At 42.3% G+C, this 13,054-nt stretch overlaps 1 protein-coding gene and 1 long non-coding RNA gene across 2 annotated transcripts in view; one reads left to right on the forward strand and one right to left on the reverse strand.

Annotated features, from left to right (window-relative positions):
• The window catches only part of LOC309539044, a 158,029-nt gene that overhangs the window by 11,511 nt on the left and 133,464 nt on the right, over nucleotides 1–13,054 (reverse strand). The window lies entirely within an intron of this gene.
• The window catches only part of BTBD7 (BTB domain containing 7), an 81,653-nt gene continuing 72,482 nt past the window's right edge, over nucleotides 3,884–13,054 (forward strand). The window contains exon 1 of the mRNA XM_082232412.1: nucleotides 3,884–4,028. The gene's annotated coding sequence lies outside the window, so the exon portion shown is untranslated. The remainder of the gene's footprint in view (nucleotides 4,029–13,054) is intronic.

Raw genomic sequence — 13,054 nt, forward strand, 5'->3', positions numbered from 1 at the left:
TCTCTCAGTTTCTCATATTTCTAATATTAAATTCAGTTCTCTACATTTCTGCAGCAATTTGCAAAAAATAAATACATAATAATCTCATGAAAATTCTTCAAAATTTCCCCTAATAAACACAGTTTGATGCAGTTTTGACTAACATGCACATTTTCGGAAGCATTTTCACCCAATATAATGCATTTTTGTATGTTGTTTTCACACTGGATAGAAGCTGTGGGGTGAATGTGTGTGAGATTGACAGTGCACCAAATGTTTGAAGTGCACAGAAACACCCAGGAATCCTGGGGACCTTTAACAAACTAGAGTTCCCAGGATTCTTGTAGGAGAGGTGCTTTAAATATATTGTGTGTACGCAGTCTGTCAGTGTAGGGAACAAAATGAACTGAATTTAAACTGTTTTGTTGTAATAATCAAGTATTATTTGCAAGAGGCCTAGAGGAAAAACTTCCCAGCGCTTCAGTCAGTGCGCCCAGATATCACCACTCAAGTCTCCTAGCTAATAATGCATAGTTAGCACAGCAAAGCTCAGTAAATCCAGGTCTGTCTCACTACCTGCATTCAAGCCTAATTACTAGGGCTGTCAAGACATTGCTTTCTTGCTTTGATATACTGTCACAGTGATCTAAAAAACTGAACTGCCAACTCATCCAGGAAGAAGAAAAAAGTGATGAATTACACTAAAATTCTTTGATCCTTCACACCTAGTCACAGCATAGGTGGCAGAGAAAAACCAAATTAGGCAGTCTTGAGCACAGTGAGTAAAATGACAGGTCTGTGAATGATTATGGCACCAAGACTACAGACTCCAAGTGCTGTTTATTTTTCAGAATGGATACCTAACACTCTGTGATTCTCCATTCAGTGGTTGCCTTGTGGTTATTGGCTGAATGAAGACCACAGACAGCATGCTTTTGAGAGTATGAGCTATCTTTTAGTTATATCTCTGCAGCACACAGCACAAATGAACCTTTACTCCAAACTGCAGGCATTGCTTAGTTATAAAATTTTCCAACCGTATCCTACAGATGCACTTCAAGATGTTGGCATATAAAACAAAATGATGCCGAATATAAGGTCTTTCCAGGTAATAAATTTCTATTGGTACCAGTGCTGGTTTTGAAGTCTTAAGTTCTGAATGACAAAATGAATGTCAGCAGTTATACAGTTTGATTCTGTGTACATTTACTCAGATTTATCACAACCCTCAACTGAAATTAAGGCTACAATCCTATGCATACTAATCTAGGAGTAAGTCTTATTTTACAGTGCAATCCTATACATGTCTACTCGGAAATAAATCCTATTAAATTCAATAGGACTTACATGCAAGAAAGTAATATTGGGATTAAATTCTTAGACTGCAGCCCTGCACCCACTTACCACGGGGAAATCTCCATTGAACACAGTGGGATCTGCTTCTGAGTAGGCAAGCATAACATTGCACTGTAAAATAAAGCTTATTCCTGGACAACTGAGCACAGGATTGCAGCCTTAATTTAAGTTTTATATTTCTTAGTGCTGTTAAGCAATCCTTCTGGACTAAAGACTTAAGCAAAATGTTTTGCTTGATTGGCCTCTGGATTTAGGATGCAACCACATAGCTGCCTAACATATGCAAAGACATGTCTTGAAAAATGGATGTAAAGAACAGCCGGACATGGAATCTATTCATACACCCTGGAAGGTAAAAAGAAAAAGAAAAAAAGTAAAGGTACAAGGACCCCTGGACAGTTAAGTCCAGTCAAAAGTGACGATGGGGTGTGGCACTCATCTTGCTTCAGGCTAAGGGAGCTGGCATTTGTCCACAGATAGCTTTCCAGGTCATGTGGTCAGAATGACTAAACTGCTTCTGGAGGCAGGGAGTTCATCTGTAGGTGTTCCCAGAACCCTATGATGGGCAGAGCCAACCAGTTCTAGTTTTGCCCCCATCATCTTCCCTATGGAGGCAACACTGAGATTGAGGAGGAAGCTGAAAGCCATTGTCATCCCCTGCAATGGATGTTAAGTAAGAAGGCAGGCAGGTGGGGTTGGTTAGAGGCAGATTGCAAGGCAGTGCCCCATTCATCCTAATGGGCCAGCCTATAGTCCCTGTTTTAGAACATGACACCATCAGTGAACCTGGAAGTCCTGCTCTGAAGTTTGGACTAGCAGTGGAAGCTGGCAGCTTGTGGGTGGCTCATAGGTGTCACATGCCTGATTTTTTTAAAAAAGAAAACCTCAATTAGGAAGCACTTTTAAATTAAGTATCTGCTTCTACCTGACAATTTACTTCCACCAATACCTGGCATCCTTGGTCAATGCCAGAGCCTCAATACCCTAGCAGAGTCTACTGCTGAGTCCAGGGACCTTCTTTAAATGGTTTTTTTCTTTCTTCATGGGTAGTGACTGGAGCCTACCCATTTTAACTTCTCAAAATGCCCTGAAGCAGATTACTTTGGTCACACTCACACCATATATTTAAAGCAAATTGCTTCCCCCAAGAGTTTATCCTTACAGAGCTACAATTCCCGCACCTGCTCTTAACTATCATTCCCAGAGGTATTTGGGAGAGGGGATGCCATGTGCTTTAAATGTGTGGTGTGTGACCTCTGTCAGCAGCATTGTGGGAAATATAGCTGGAGACACTTGTCTGTTCTTTGGTGTTTGATAAGTTTCCCAACAGACAGCATCTTAAAAAGCAGAGACATCACCTTGCCAACAAAGGTCTGTATAGTTAAAGCCATGGTTTTCCCAGTAGTGATGTATGAAAGTGGGAGCTGGACCATCAAGAAGGCTGATCACCGAAGAATTGGTGCTTTTGAATTATGGTGCTGGAGGAGACTCTTGAGAGTCCCATGGACTGCAAGAAGATCAAACATGTCCATTCTTAAGGAAATCAGCCCTGAGTGCTCACTGGAAGGACAGATCCTGAAGCTGAGGCTCCAGTACTTTGGCCACCTCATGAGTAGAGGCGACTCCCTGGAAAAGACCCTGATGTTGGGAAAGATGGAGGGCACAAGGAGAAGGGGACGACAGAGGATGAGATGGTTGGACAGTGTTCTCGAAGCTACCAGCATGAGTTTGGCCAAACTGCGTGAGGCAGTGAAAGACAGGAGTGCCTTGCATGCTCTGGTCCATGGGGTCACGAAGAGTCAGACACAGCTAAACGACTAAACAACAAGTTTCCCAAAGTCTTCTTATACATGCAATTCTAGGGTGGCCCAGATTAGTTTCAAGCCTCTTTTACTGATGAAACCAATACAAGGGCAGCCATGTTTGATCTGTTTCAGCAAATGCCAAGAAAGGTGCCTTGTCCTATGGCACCACAGAGACCAAGTAATTAACTGATTATCTAGAAAAAGACGAATGTCACTTGTAGATTGTCACTTTTTTGCAGGTGAGATTTAATGGAATAACAGCAGATGTAAAATGGATTTGGCACTCTTGTGCAACAAACCTGCATCCAGAATTAGCTCCTGGACTTTCTGCAGTGACAGGAAGGTGCACTGGAAAGTGTGCATACGATCGCGCTCTGCATGGCAAGCGCACTCCTGCGCGCGCTTTACTGGCGAGTAAGGAGCGCCGCGCAGAGCCAGCCCTTTGCGCGCTGGAAGCCCCTCGTCCAATCCCCAGGAAAGGCTGGGGGGAAAGAGAGAGAGGCTCCGCCTCTGCCTCAAACCCCGGAGAACCAGCGGCCTGACTCGGCGTAAAGCATTTCCCTGCGTTCCGACGTGCACGGGAAACCCACCCAGCGCCTCTTCGCGGGCAATTTCTCCTTGCCGCTTCCCTCCCTCCCTCAGCGCACCACGTGTCCAGGGCGACGCTGCGCATGCTCCGTGCTCGCTCCTCCCGCCTCCTCCCCCCTCCCGCTCCTCCTCCTCCTCCCGAACGAGTCTGGCCGGAGTCTGTGGCTCAAAATGGCGGCCGCGGCGGCGGCCGGAGCAGACCGAGGAGGGGGTAGTAGCGAGAGCCGCTGAGGCGGGCCGGCCCCTGCAGCCCAGCCGGGGATCATGGAGGCTCCGGGCTGCAGCTGAAAGACGCGCTCGGTGAGAGCAGGGAGGAGGGGAAGGGGGTCCAGAGGGGCACTTGCGAGGCGTGTGTATGGCGCGGAGGGGGGGGTTTGTTATGTAGCCCCCCGAATCTCCCCTCCCTTTCCCCGGGCCCTATGGGGGATGCCCCGCTCCACCGCCGCCGTCCTCGTCCTCCTCCCTCCGCTGCCTCTAGGCAAACCCCGGGGTCCTGCCCCTGCGCTCCTGTCCCCGGTGTTTGGGTGGCAGCGAGTTCCGCCCCGGTGCTTCCCTCCCTCAAAACCCAGTCGAGGGTCTGGGGAGACAGGCGACCCCCCAAATGCCCGAGGCTCCCGGCGAGCGCTCGCCTCTCTTCTTCCGACGGCCACTTTACTTCGCCAGACACACTTCGGAGCCCCGGCGGTGCGCTCCTTGACAGCTTCTTTCTTTTTACACTTGTGGCGAACGCCCGCCCTTTGAATCTTCCCCCTTTTATCCTTTGCCTCTTTATCCCCCGGGGTGACCCACAAGCTCACCCCCCCGCTCCCTTTCTCGTCCTCGGGCTTTGCTTTTTTGCCCGGCTCCCTTACTTTTTTTAAAGGGAGATGGGTCCTGAGCATTTGACATCCTAAACTAGGGTTTGGTATGCTAATTCTTTCTTTCTTTCTTTCTTTCTTTCTTTCTTTCTTTCTCTCTCTCTCTTTCTCTCTCTCCCTCCTCCCCCCACCCCTCCACAACTTTCCCCTTTTCGGTATCCTTTGCAATAATTCGGGATTCATAGTGTTCGAATGTGGACCTGGGTCCAAGTTTTCTCTCTCTCTGCTTTGTACTTGCACAGGCTCTTCTTCCTTACTCTTTTAAGTTGGCACCGAAGTGCCAAAGCAGAGAGCTCTTCCCAAAAGGATATGATTTGTAGTGGGCCTTCCATAATAACATCGCAGCACAGGAAGATCTTGCGCCCGCTTGCATTCTTTCGTCTGTCTGAAGAAGTCTGTAGCCTTAACACAGGCACATTGGACTAAGCCCTATTGAACGTAGTGGGATTTATTCCTGAATAAACACAGACATGATTGTGCTGTAAGTCTGCAAAGAACTGGCATGGAAGAGTCAGAGTGTGATTTGTGTGTTCTGGGTGTGTGTATCCAAAATGCACCCCCCCCTTTCTATTCATTTGTTCTCTTTCCTGTGGATTTAAGCTCAGAAGCATTAAGCAACTCGTTATTTTTCAGTTCAGGTTTGCTTTTTAGAGTTGTGAAAATGAGTGATAAATTGTAAAAAAAAAAAAAGACAGCTCAGTGTTTACTTGGAGTGAGTTTATTCTTTCAACCTCCCTGACAGAGGTAATTGTGTTTCTTCTAGATGACACCTCATTAGTTTTGCTTGTGTATGGTACAATAATGGTCTTGCTTAACAGCTTTGTGGTAATAACAACCATTTCACATCACAGCTTGGGTATTCTCTCTCCAGGGAGGCCAACATCTAAACTGAGAAAGTTTAGATGACAGTGCAAAGACTGGTAGGATAGTTAGAGTTTATCTGAAAATTGCTGGTGGAGTTTGGAATGGATATGGAAGTTGTTGATCTCTTACTTTGTGCAGTATTTGTTAGGTTTTTTTGTTTGTTAGCAGACTTGGCCATCACTAATTAAAAGTTGGGATAGAGATTGAATCAATACACCACACCATGGAGAGGAACTGCTGAGTTCAGTGATTAGAAATCATTTAGTATCTACCATGTAGTAAGCAATTATAGTCCAAAGTGTAGTGTAGAGAGAGAATCTTACTTAAAGCTGTTCTGCCTGTTGTGGACTTCAGAAGCACTGCAAAACTGAAGTCCCCTACCCTATTGATGCTTGAGAGGGCCTTATAGAGACTTATTTATTTATTTATATCTTTTTTACTATTCTATCACTGGTGAGGTGCAATATATATGAAGCTCTAGTGCTACAATTTCAATTGTTTCAGGATCTCTTGGATCAGCTAATTTTTCACAAAGGTCACACTGTAGTACACTTATGCCACTGAATTAATCCTATCTTTGTCTATAGAGCTTTCTTGTTCTGTGATCACATAATAATTTTTTCTTCCTTGAATCAAGGTTCTAGGGTGACTTTTCTCATTTTGCGCAAAGTTTCTCATCCGTATCTGAGGCAGACTCTCTGTAGACTCTTGAGATTCTCAAGCATGAAAGGCAATACAGAAAAGCTGGCTATTATGCTGTTAGCATCCAGAAAAGCCGGGAAGGCTTATAGATGCAGACTGCAGATATAAACACCTTTTGGAATAGAATGATGATGATACAGTTCATTTCTCTTGTACTTTATAAATTTTGCTGCAACATGATTTTTTTCATGGGTGTGTAGTGGATAACACAATTACCAGTAGCATTTTCCATTGTCATTTATTGGAAGTACCGGTAGTTAAAATATTTCATTCAGTGGAAGCAGCTGTGCTTTGTGTTGCTGTAATTCTTGCTCCCTTTGTAGTCTGCATTTATTAGTGGCCGCCTTGTCTGTGCTCCCTAGATATAGTTTGATTTAAGGTGTTTTTTATATTAGAGATTTGATATACGGTATTTATTGAAGATGTGGTAGCTCTCTGCAAATGTTAATTAATTCTCTCACCTTCTGTGTAACAGTAATTGAGTGCATTTTACATGGTAGATAATTTTTTTAAGATCTAGTAACTCTCCTTCTACTAATCAAGTTCTTGTTTGTTAAACCACCTCACATTTGTTTCCTAGGTAGAAATTTGTTGCCATGAACTTATTTCTGATAGTAGACTATACATTGAGAAAAGTGTGTCCAAAGAGCTTTTTAACAAACTCAGCATATCAACTCGGTTCAGAGATAGTGCTTACGCATGGTTTAGGAAACACTCTTGTAGCTCTTTATGCTCCTTCATCCCTGATTTCATAGAATCGTAGAGTTGGAAGGGACCCCAAGGGTCATCTAGTCGAACCCCCTGCACTGCAAATCCATGACAGATGACCATCCAACCTCTGCTTAAAGACCTCTAATGAAGGAGATTCCCCAGCTTCCCCAGGGGAGACCATTCCACTATGGAACAGCTATCAGAAAGTTTTTTCTGATGTTTAGTCAGAATTTCCCTTCTTGTAACTTGAAGCCATTGGTTCGAGTCATACCCCCCAGAGTTGGAGAAAACAAGCTTGCTTCATCTTCCATGTGACAGCCCTTGAGATATTTTAAGATGGCTATCATATCTCCTCTCAGTCTCTTGTTGTTATGAATTGCCAAACAATGGTTATAGCTTGCCTCCGAAGCACAGTTTGAAGTTACTGTTTGAAAGAGGTTTGCAAACAATGGTTTTAGAGGTTAACATTCACCATACTTTGCCAATTAGGATGTCAGGTTAACCTATAGAAGGAGAGACTGCTTTTGCATGCAGGTCCTGCTTGCAGGCTTCCTATAGGAATCTTGTTGGCTGCTGTGAGAACTGGATGCTGGAGTAGCTGGACCCCTGTTTTTATTCAGCAGGCTCTCATGTTCTTACAGTTAGAGAAAACTAGTAGTAGGGGAGGTGGGAGAGGAGTAAATACATGCTCACATGGAACTCTCTTTACCAGACCTGTCCTGGCATTACCTCTGGGTAAAGCCTTTTAAAAAACCTAGAAGAGTAGTAATAGGCTTCTCTAACAGACACAAACACCATTTAAATGATTGGGTAAACTGTGATGGGACAACAAAGGAGTACATCCGTATGTCTTCCCAACCACTTCTTGCAAGGCTGTGTGGTACAACAGGGATAGGAAACTAGTTCAGTGTGGCAGATTGCATCAGTAAATTATGCATTGTATATTACTAACTTTTCCTCTGCAATTATGAGGGCTAGACATTTATTTGAAAACACTTATTTTCCCTCAGGATTACATTCCCAGAGGTTATGTGAGGCCTGTAGGCTACAGGTTCCCCACCACTACCCTAGCCCAAGTTCAAAACCATTGCTCTTGCAATGGGGGGGGGGGACACAAGCTCTGTGCCTGCTGTGAATAGCATTTCTGATAACTTGACTGAAGTGTTGATCTCACTGATTTTCATATGATGTAATTCAGAACATTATAAGTGATCCTTTGCTTGGCTAATGGTTTGGAAGTGCAAAGTTCAGATTCATTTCTGTTCGCTTCTATTATTTAAGTATTCTTTTCGGTGCACGAAATGCTTAAAAAATTCTTCTCCTTCTCTCAACCTCTCTGGGGTATAGGTTAAGCTGAAATACAGTTTTCCACAGCATAGTATGTGCTAAGGTTTGCCACATAGTGGCTGCAGCACCCTATTGAGGGCACAATATTGTTTCTTTGTTGAGTTGATCTTCCAGAATTGTAGAGTTGGAAGGGACCCTGAGGATCATCTAGTCCAACCCCCTGCAATGCAGGGCTATGCAGTCATCCCATACTGGCATCGAACCTGCAACCTTATCAGCACCATGCTCAAACCAACTGAACTATCTACGGTATATGATGTATTTGTAGTATTCACCCTTTGTTTTTTAAGTGTACACATACAAGTCTGCGACTGTGGAAGATCTGACAAGGAGTCACCTATATATTAATAATTATTCTGCTTTACCTTGATGAGCTCTATATTAAGATTTTTTAATCTGTCTTTGCCTTCTTTTTGATGGTGGTGGATAGGTACAGAACTGGTGATACAACACCTTGCTTACTCCTGGTTGGGTTCCATCAGCATTTTACTCCTGGACTCTTGCAGCTCCACACCAATGGTGGGGAATACTTTGCCTATAGGCCTAATTATGCCTGACAGGCCTTCGATATTATTATTATTATTATCATCATCATCATCATTATCAGACCACTTTATTAAAGCAGTATATATGTTGAAAACAGAATAAAACACACATATACAAGCTCCTGGAACAAAAATCAATTCAACAAAAATATCCTCCCACCTGTCAAGGATTGACTATTTCTGGATCTGACCTTCCAGTCAGATCCAGTTTCCCACCCCTGGTTGACACAAAACAAAATATAGTTTTTCTGTATTACCTGTGTGTTGACACCCAGTTATACCTCTCCAGGTATCCAATTCTTTATCTCCAGTTGTTTTATCTGTTCCTCCCTAGGTGTTCCATCACTATCTCAAACAGCTCACCCAGGCTTCCTAAGCTTTCCTTTCTTCTCTATGCATTGGCATCAATCCTATCCGGACCCAAATACATGGCTTTTGCTCCTGATATTCAGTCTGTTACTGAATCATGTCTCTTCCCCCTGTACAGCACAACAGATATTGACAGCTTGCTTTTTGTTCCTTTTGTTGAAACTCTGGTCCTGGCTCTGGTTGTTTCTCACCTTGACTGCTGGAAAACCTTTTCTGGTATTCCTTTATCATATTTCTCACCTCTATTTGAGATTCTGCTGTCCAGGTTATTCACCATTCTCACTGTTGAGACCATTTTGAGCTACCTTGTTTACTTAAATATTTTCTTTTCTACCTTCCTACTTGAAAATGTACTCAGGGTGTGCACTACATTGCAAACAACGTGTAATACCCCTGCTCAAATCCCTGTACAGGTCTTATTCTGAATCCAGAACAATTTCTTTTGCCTTACCTTTAAGGCTCTGCACTTACTGCCCCACCCTAGCTCTTTGTTCTTATTTCCTATCCTGTTCCCTTCAGGTTATAATAATAATAATAATAATTTATTATTTATTATCTGCCATTGCAGATTCTTCTGTCCTTTTAAGGGACTCTGTCCTCGTTATTTTCCCTCTTACCTGGTCCACCTTTCCATGTCACTTTTGTCACCTCTCTTCCTTTAGTACCTGTCTTAAAATTCACCGTTTCTGTTAAATGTTTGGCTACAGCCCTTTTGACCACCATCTGAAACTGTAGTGGTTCTGTAAATTGCCTAGAGTGCCATCAGGGGAAAAGGCAGGAAATATTATTATTATTAATAATAATAAATAAATAAATAAGATGATGATGATGATGTCTCATATTTCTATACTTTTGCTGTCAAAAGTTGTCTTGTCAGCTATTCACGGTAGAGGCCCGTCCTTTTGTTTTGTAAAGTAGCATGTACTATAAAAATAATAAAAATGAATCTGCTCTTGTACTGTGATATGAGTAATTAAATACCAATTTTTGTATTTACCCATTTTGGAAGAGCTTAATTTGGAAGAGCTTAAGTCGCACAAGGTTGGTTGTTTTCCGTTTGTCCTTTTGGAAAGTAGGGTGTCCAGCTTTTGCCAGTCACCTTACCTTCTGTACTGGAGCCCCCGCCCCAATTCCTCAGGAGTGTCTCTTGGAAGGGGATGCCACAGTAGATAGGTGCCAGGCATTGCACAAGTAGAAGTATACAACCCATGATGATGGACATGTTGCATGTCTGGCTAGGTTTGTGTTCTTTTTGGTATGACAGTAGAAGTGGCAGATCTTTAGATGTTTCTAAAAACAGCTATTAATTTCAGTTGACTGAAATATAATCAAACTAGTTGAGCTAAAATTAATGTTTTAGGAAGGTTCAATTACTATAAATGTCAGCTGATAATTACATACGCTTGAGAAGTGAAAGTTCACTTTTCGCCAAGCTTGCATATTGGAACCTTGCCTCAAGTCAGGTAGAATTCAGCAATTTTTTCCCCTTTTAAATATATTTTTCAGCACTTCAAATAATATTGCATGTCTGTTAATTTTACTGAAAGCTATGGCCCAGCATTAATCAGTTGGAATGAATAAAAGACTTGGCACTGCCAAATTCAAATGTTCAAAGGATTGGGTTGTATCCAGTGAAGTTGTCCTGTTGCTGCATGGACTTCTGCTTGCCCAAAGAAACTTCCCCTCCCTCCCCTCCACCAGTTCTGTTCTGAGGGTTCCCCCAATCCTCTATAGCACATTGGGAGAGTAACAAGAAAAGGAGACAGAGGGGATGTTCTGTTCTGCAAATTGAAGGCATTGCACTAATAGGGCAACTTCATTGGATTACAACCCAGTGAATCACATTCTCAGATACATGAGTTGAATTTAAAATCATGACACTATTGCACTGTTTTATTTAGAATATTTATATGCTATTTTCAGCAAATGCTTATGAAGGCAGTTTCCTTTATAAAATTGGGCAACGGTTAAAACATCCCAACATGTATTTACTATCACTTTTCCAACTACTGGGATTTTTGTTTGAATTTCTGAACTTCACAGATAAGCTTCTCTTTGTTTTGTTCCTTTTTTACTGAGACAATAAGTTAAAGCCAGTTGAAATAGGTGATGGAAAAGTCCTCTCTCCTTTCCTAAGACTCTAGGGAGCTACTGTAAGTGAGCAGACGGTACTGGACCAGACAGATCAATAGTTTGACCTAGTATAAGGCAGCTTCCTGTGTTTCTAAGAGATATGAGCTTGTGATTACAAATAACAGAAGTGATTCTTGATCTGCATGGGCTGTTATCTAATACATTTTTAATGTGAATTGTACTTTCTAACTGTGTGACTTGTGTCTTAATTAACTAGATAATTTAGAGTAGTTAATTGTGGACATCTTTTAAAAACTTCAACACTTGTCAAACAATTAACTTCCAAACTTAGATTGGTGGAACAGCAGTTTTACCACTATGGGCCATAACACAGAGAACCCATCCTACATACATCTTCAGTGCATGAAAAATATCGTTTGCCAAAGCGCAGGAGAAATTTGTGCCTATCCAGAATAATGGTAAGGTGTGTTATGTGTTATTAGCTATCTGCCCAGAAGTAGAAAACCCATGTAAAAGGATGCTGCTTTTTCCCTTGGAGGGAACGGCGTTTACAGACAAAAGTGCTAAAAATTATCTGGAGCTCATGGCTCCAGTATCGTATTAAAAACACATGATCAAAAAAAATAATTGTGAACTTGAAAACATATCAGTCCTCTTCATTTGTTCAATATGAACTAGTTTTGTTCTGTAGGCATCAGCCTTGATGCAGGTGACATGCAGTCAGTGTTGGACTATAGGGGGCTCTAGACAACATGGATGTTTGTGGCTAGATTCCCTTCAGACAGGCACCAAGTGTATAATGGCCAAAGGGCATGGCTGGCATGCACATTGCTTAGTTTCAAGGAGCAAGACCAGTTGGGTACCTTGTCAGAAGCATCTTCATGGGTTTGGTAGTCATGGGTACTGAATGCCTTCCGCCTGAAGCTGAATTTTCATTTATAAACCGATGTTAGTTATACATAACAAACTATTTTGAATTATAATGTGGAAGCAGGTCATTCCGATTCACATTTTTCCCCCAGTAATTTGATACTAATATTTATGTATGCTTGACTACACAATCTACAGTCAGAACAGAATTAAAAACTTGATACTCATTTAATGTCATTTTAGCTGTAGGAACAGAACTCTGTCCTGAAAACCTCTATGATTAAATTCTCGGTTGTGCATGGAAGTTAAACATTGGTATCAAATTACTGGGAACCTTTTGTTTCTCTGCCTTTTCTCTCCTACTTTGCAAAATTTCTTAAATATACATTCTTCTGAAGGCAGCTCTGTATCAGGAAATTTTTAATGTCTGATGTTTTACAAATTTTTATATGTGCTGTAAGCTGCCCAGAGTGGCTAGGGAAACCCAGCCAGATGGGAGGGTATTAAGAATAAGAAGAATAATATATTATTCTAAAGGCATATCTGTGAATAACATAGAGTTGGAAGGCAACTTGTGGGTCATCTAGTCCAACTCCCTGCAATGCAGGAATCTCAACTAAAGCATCCATTAGAGATGGCCACCCAACCTTTGCTTAAAAACCTCTTCTTAAAAACATGTGGCATTTGTATACCATCAAGAGGCTTGTAAGGTAGACTGGTATGCTGTCCATGTTGCTCATGGGAAGTTGATGCTGAAATAATGCTTTGCCTAAGTGAGTTCCTGGTTGAGGGGCTGTTTGTTCTGGGGACTTCCTGACTTTCATCTCCCACTTTTAGCCACTATAAAGGTAAAGGGACCCCTGACCATTAGGTCCAGTCGTGACCGACTCTGGGGTTGCGGTGCTCATCTCACTTTATTGGCTGAGGGAGCTGGCGTACATGTGGCCAGCATGACTAAGCTGCTTCT

This window comes from Podarcis vaucheri (assembly GCF_965113315.1).
Source record: "Podarcis vaucheri genome assembly, chromosome: 1".
Classification (NCBI taxonomy): domain Eukaryota; kingdom Metazoa; phylum Chordata; class Lepidosauria; order Squamata; family Lacertidae; genus Podarcis; species Podarcis vaucheri.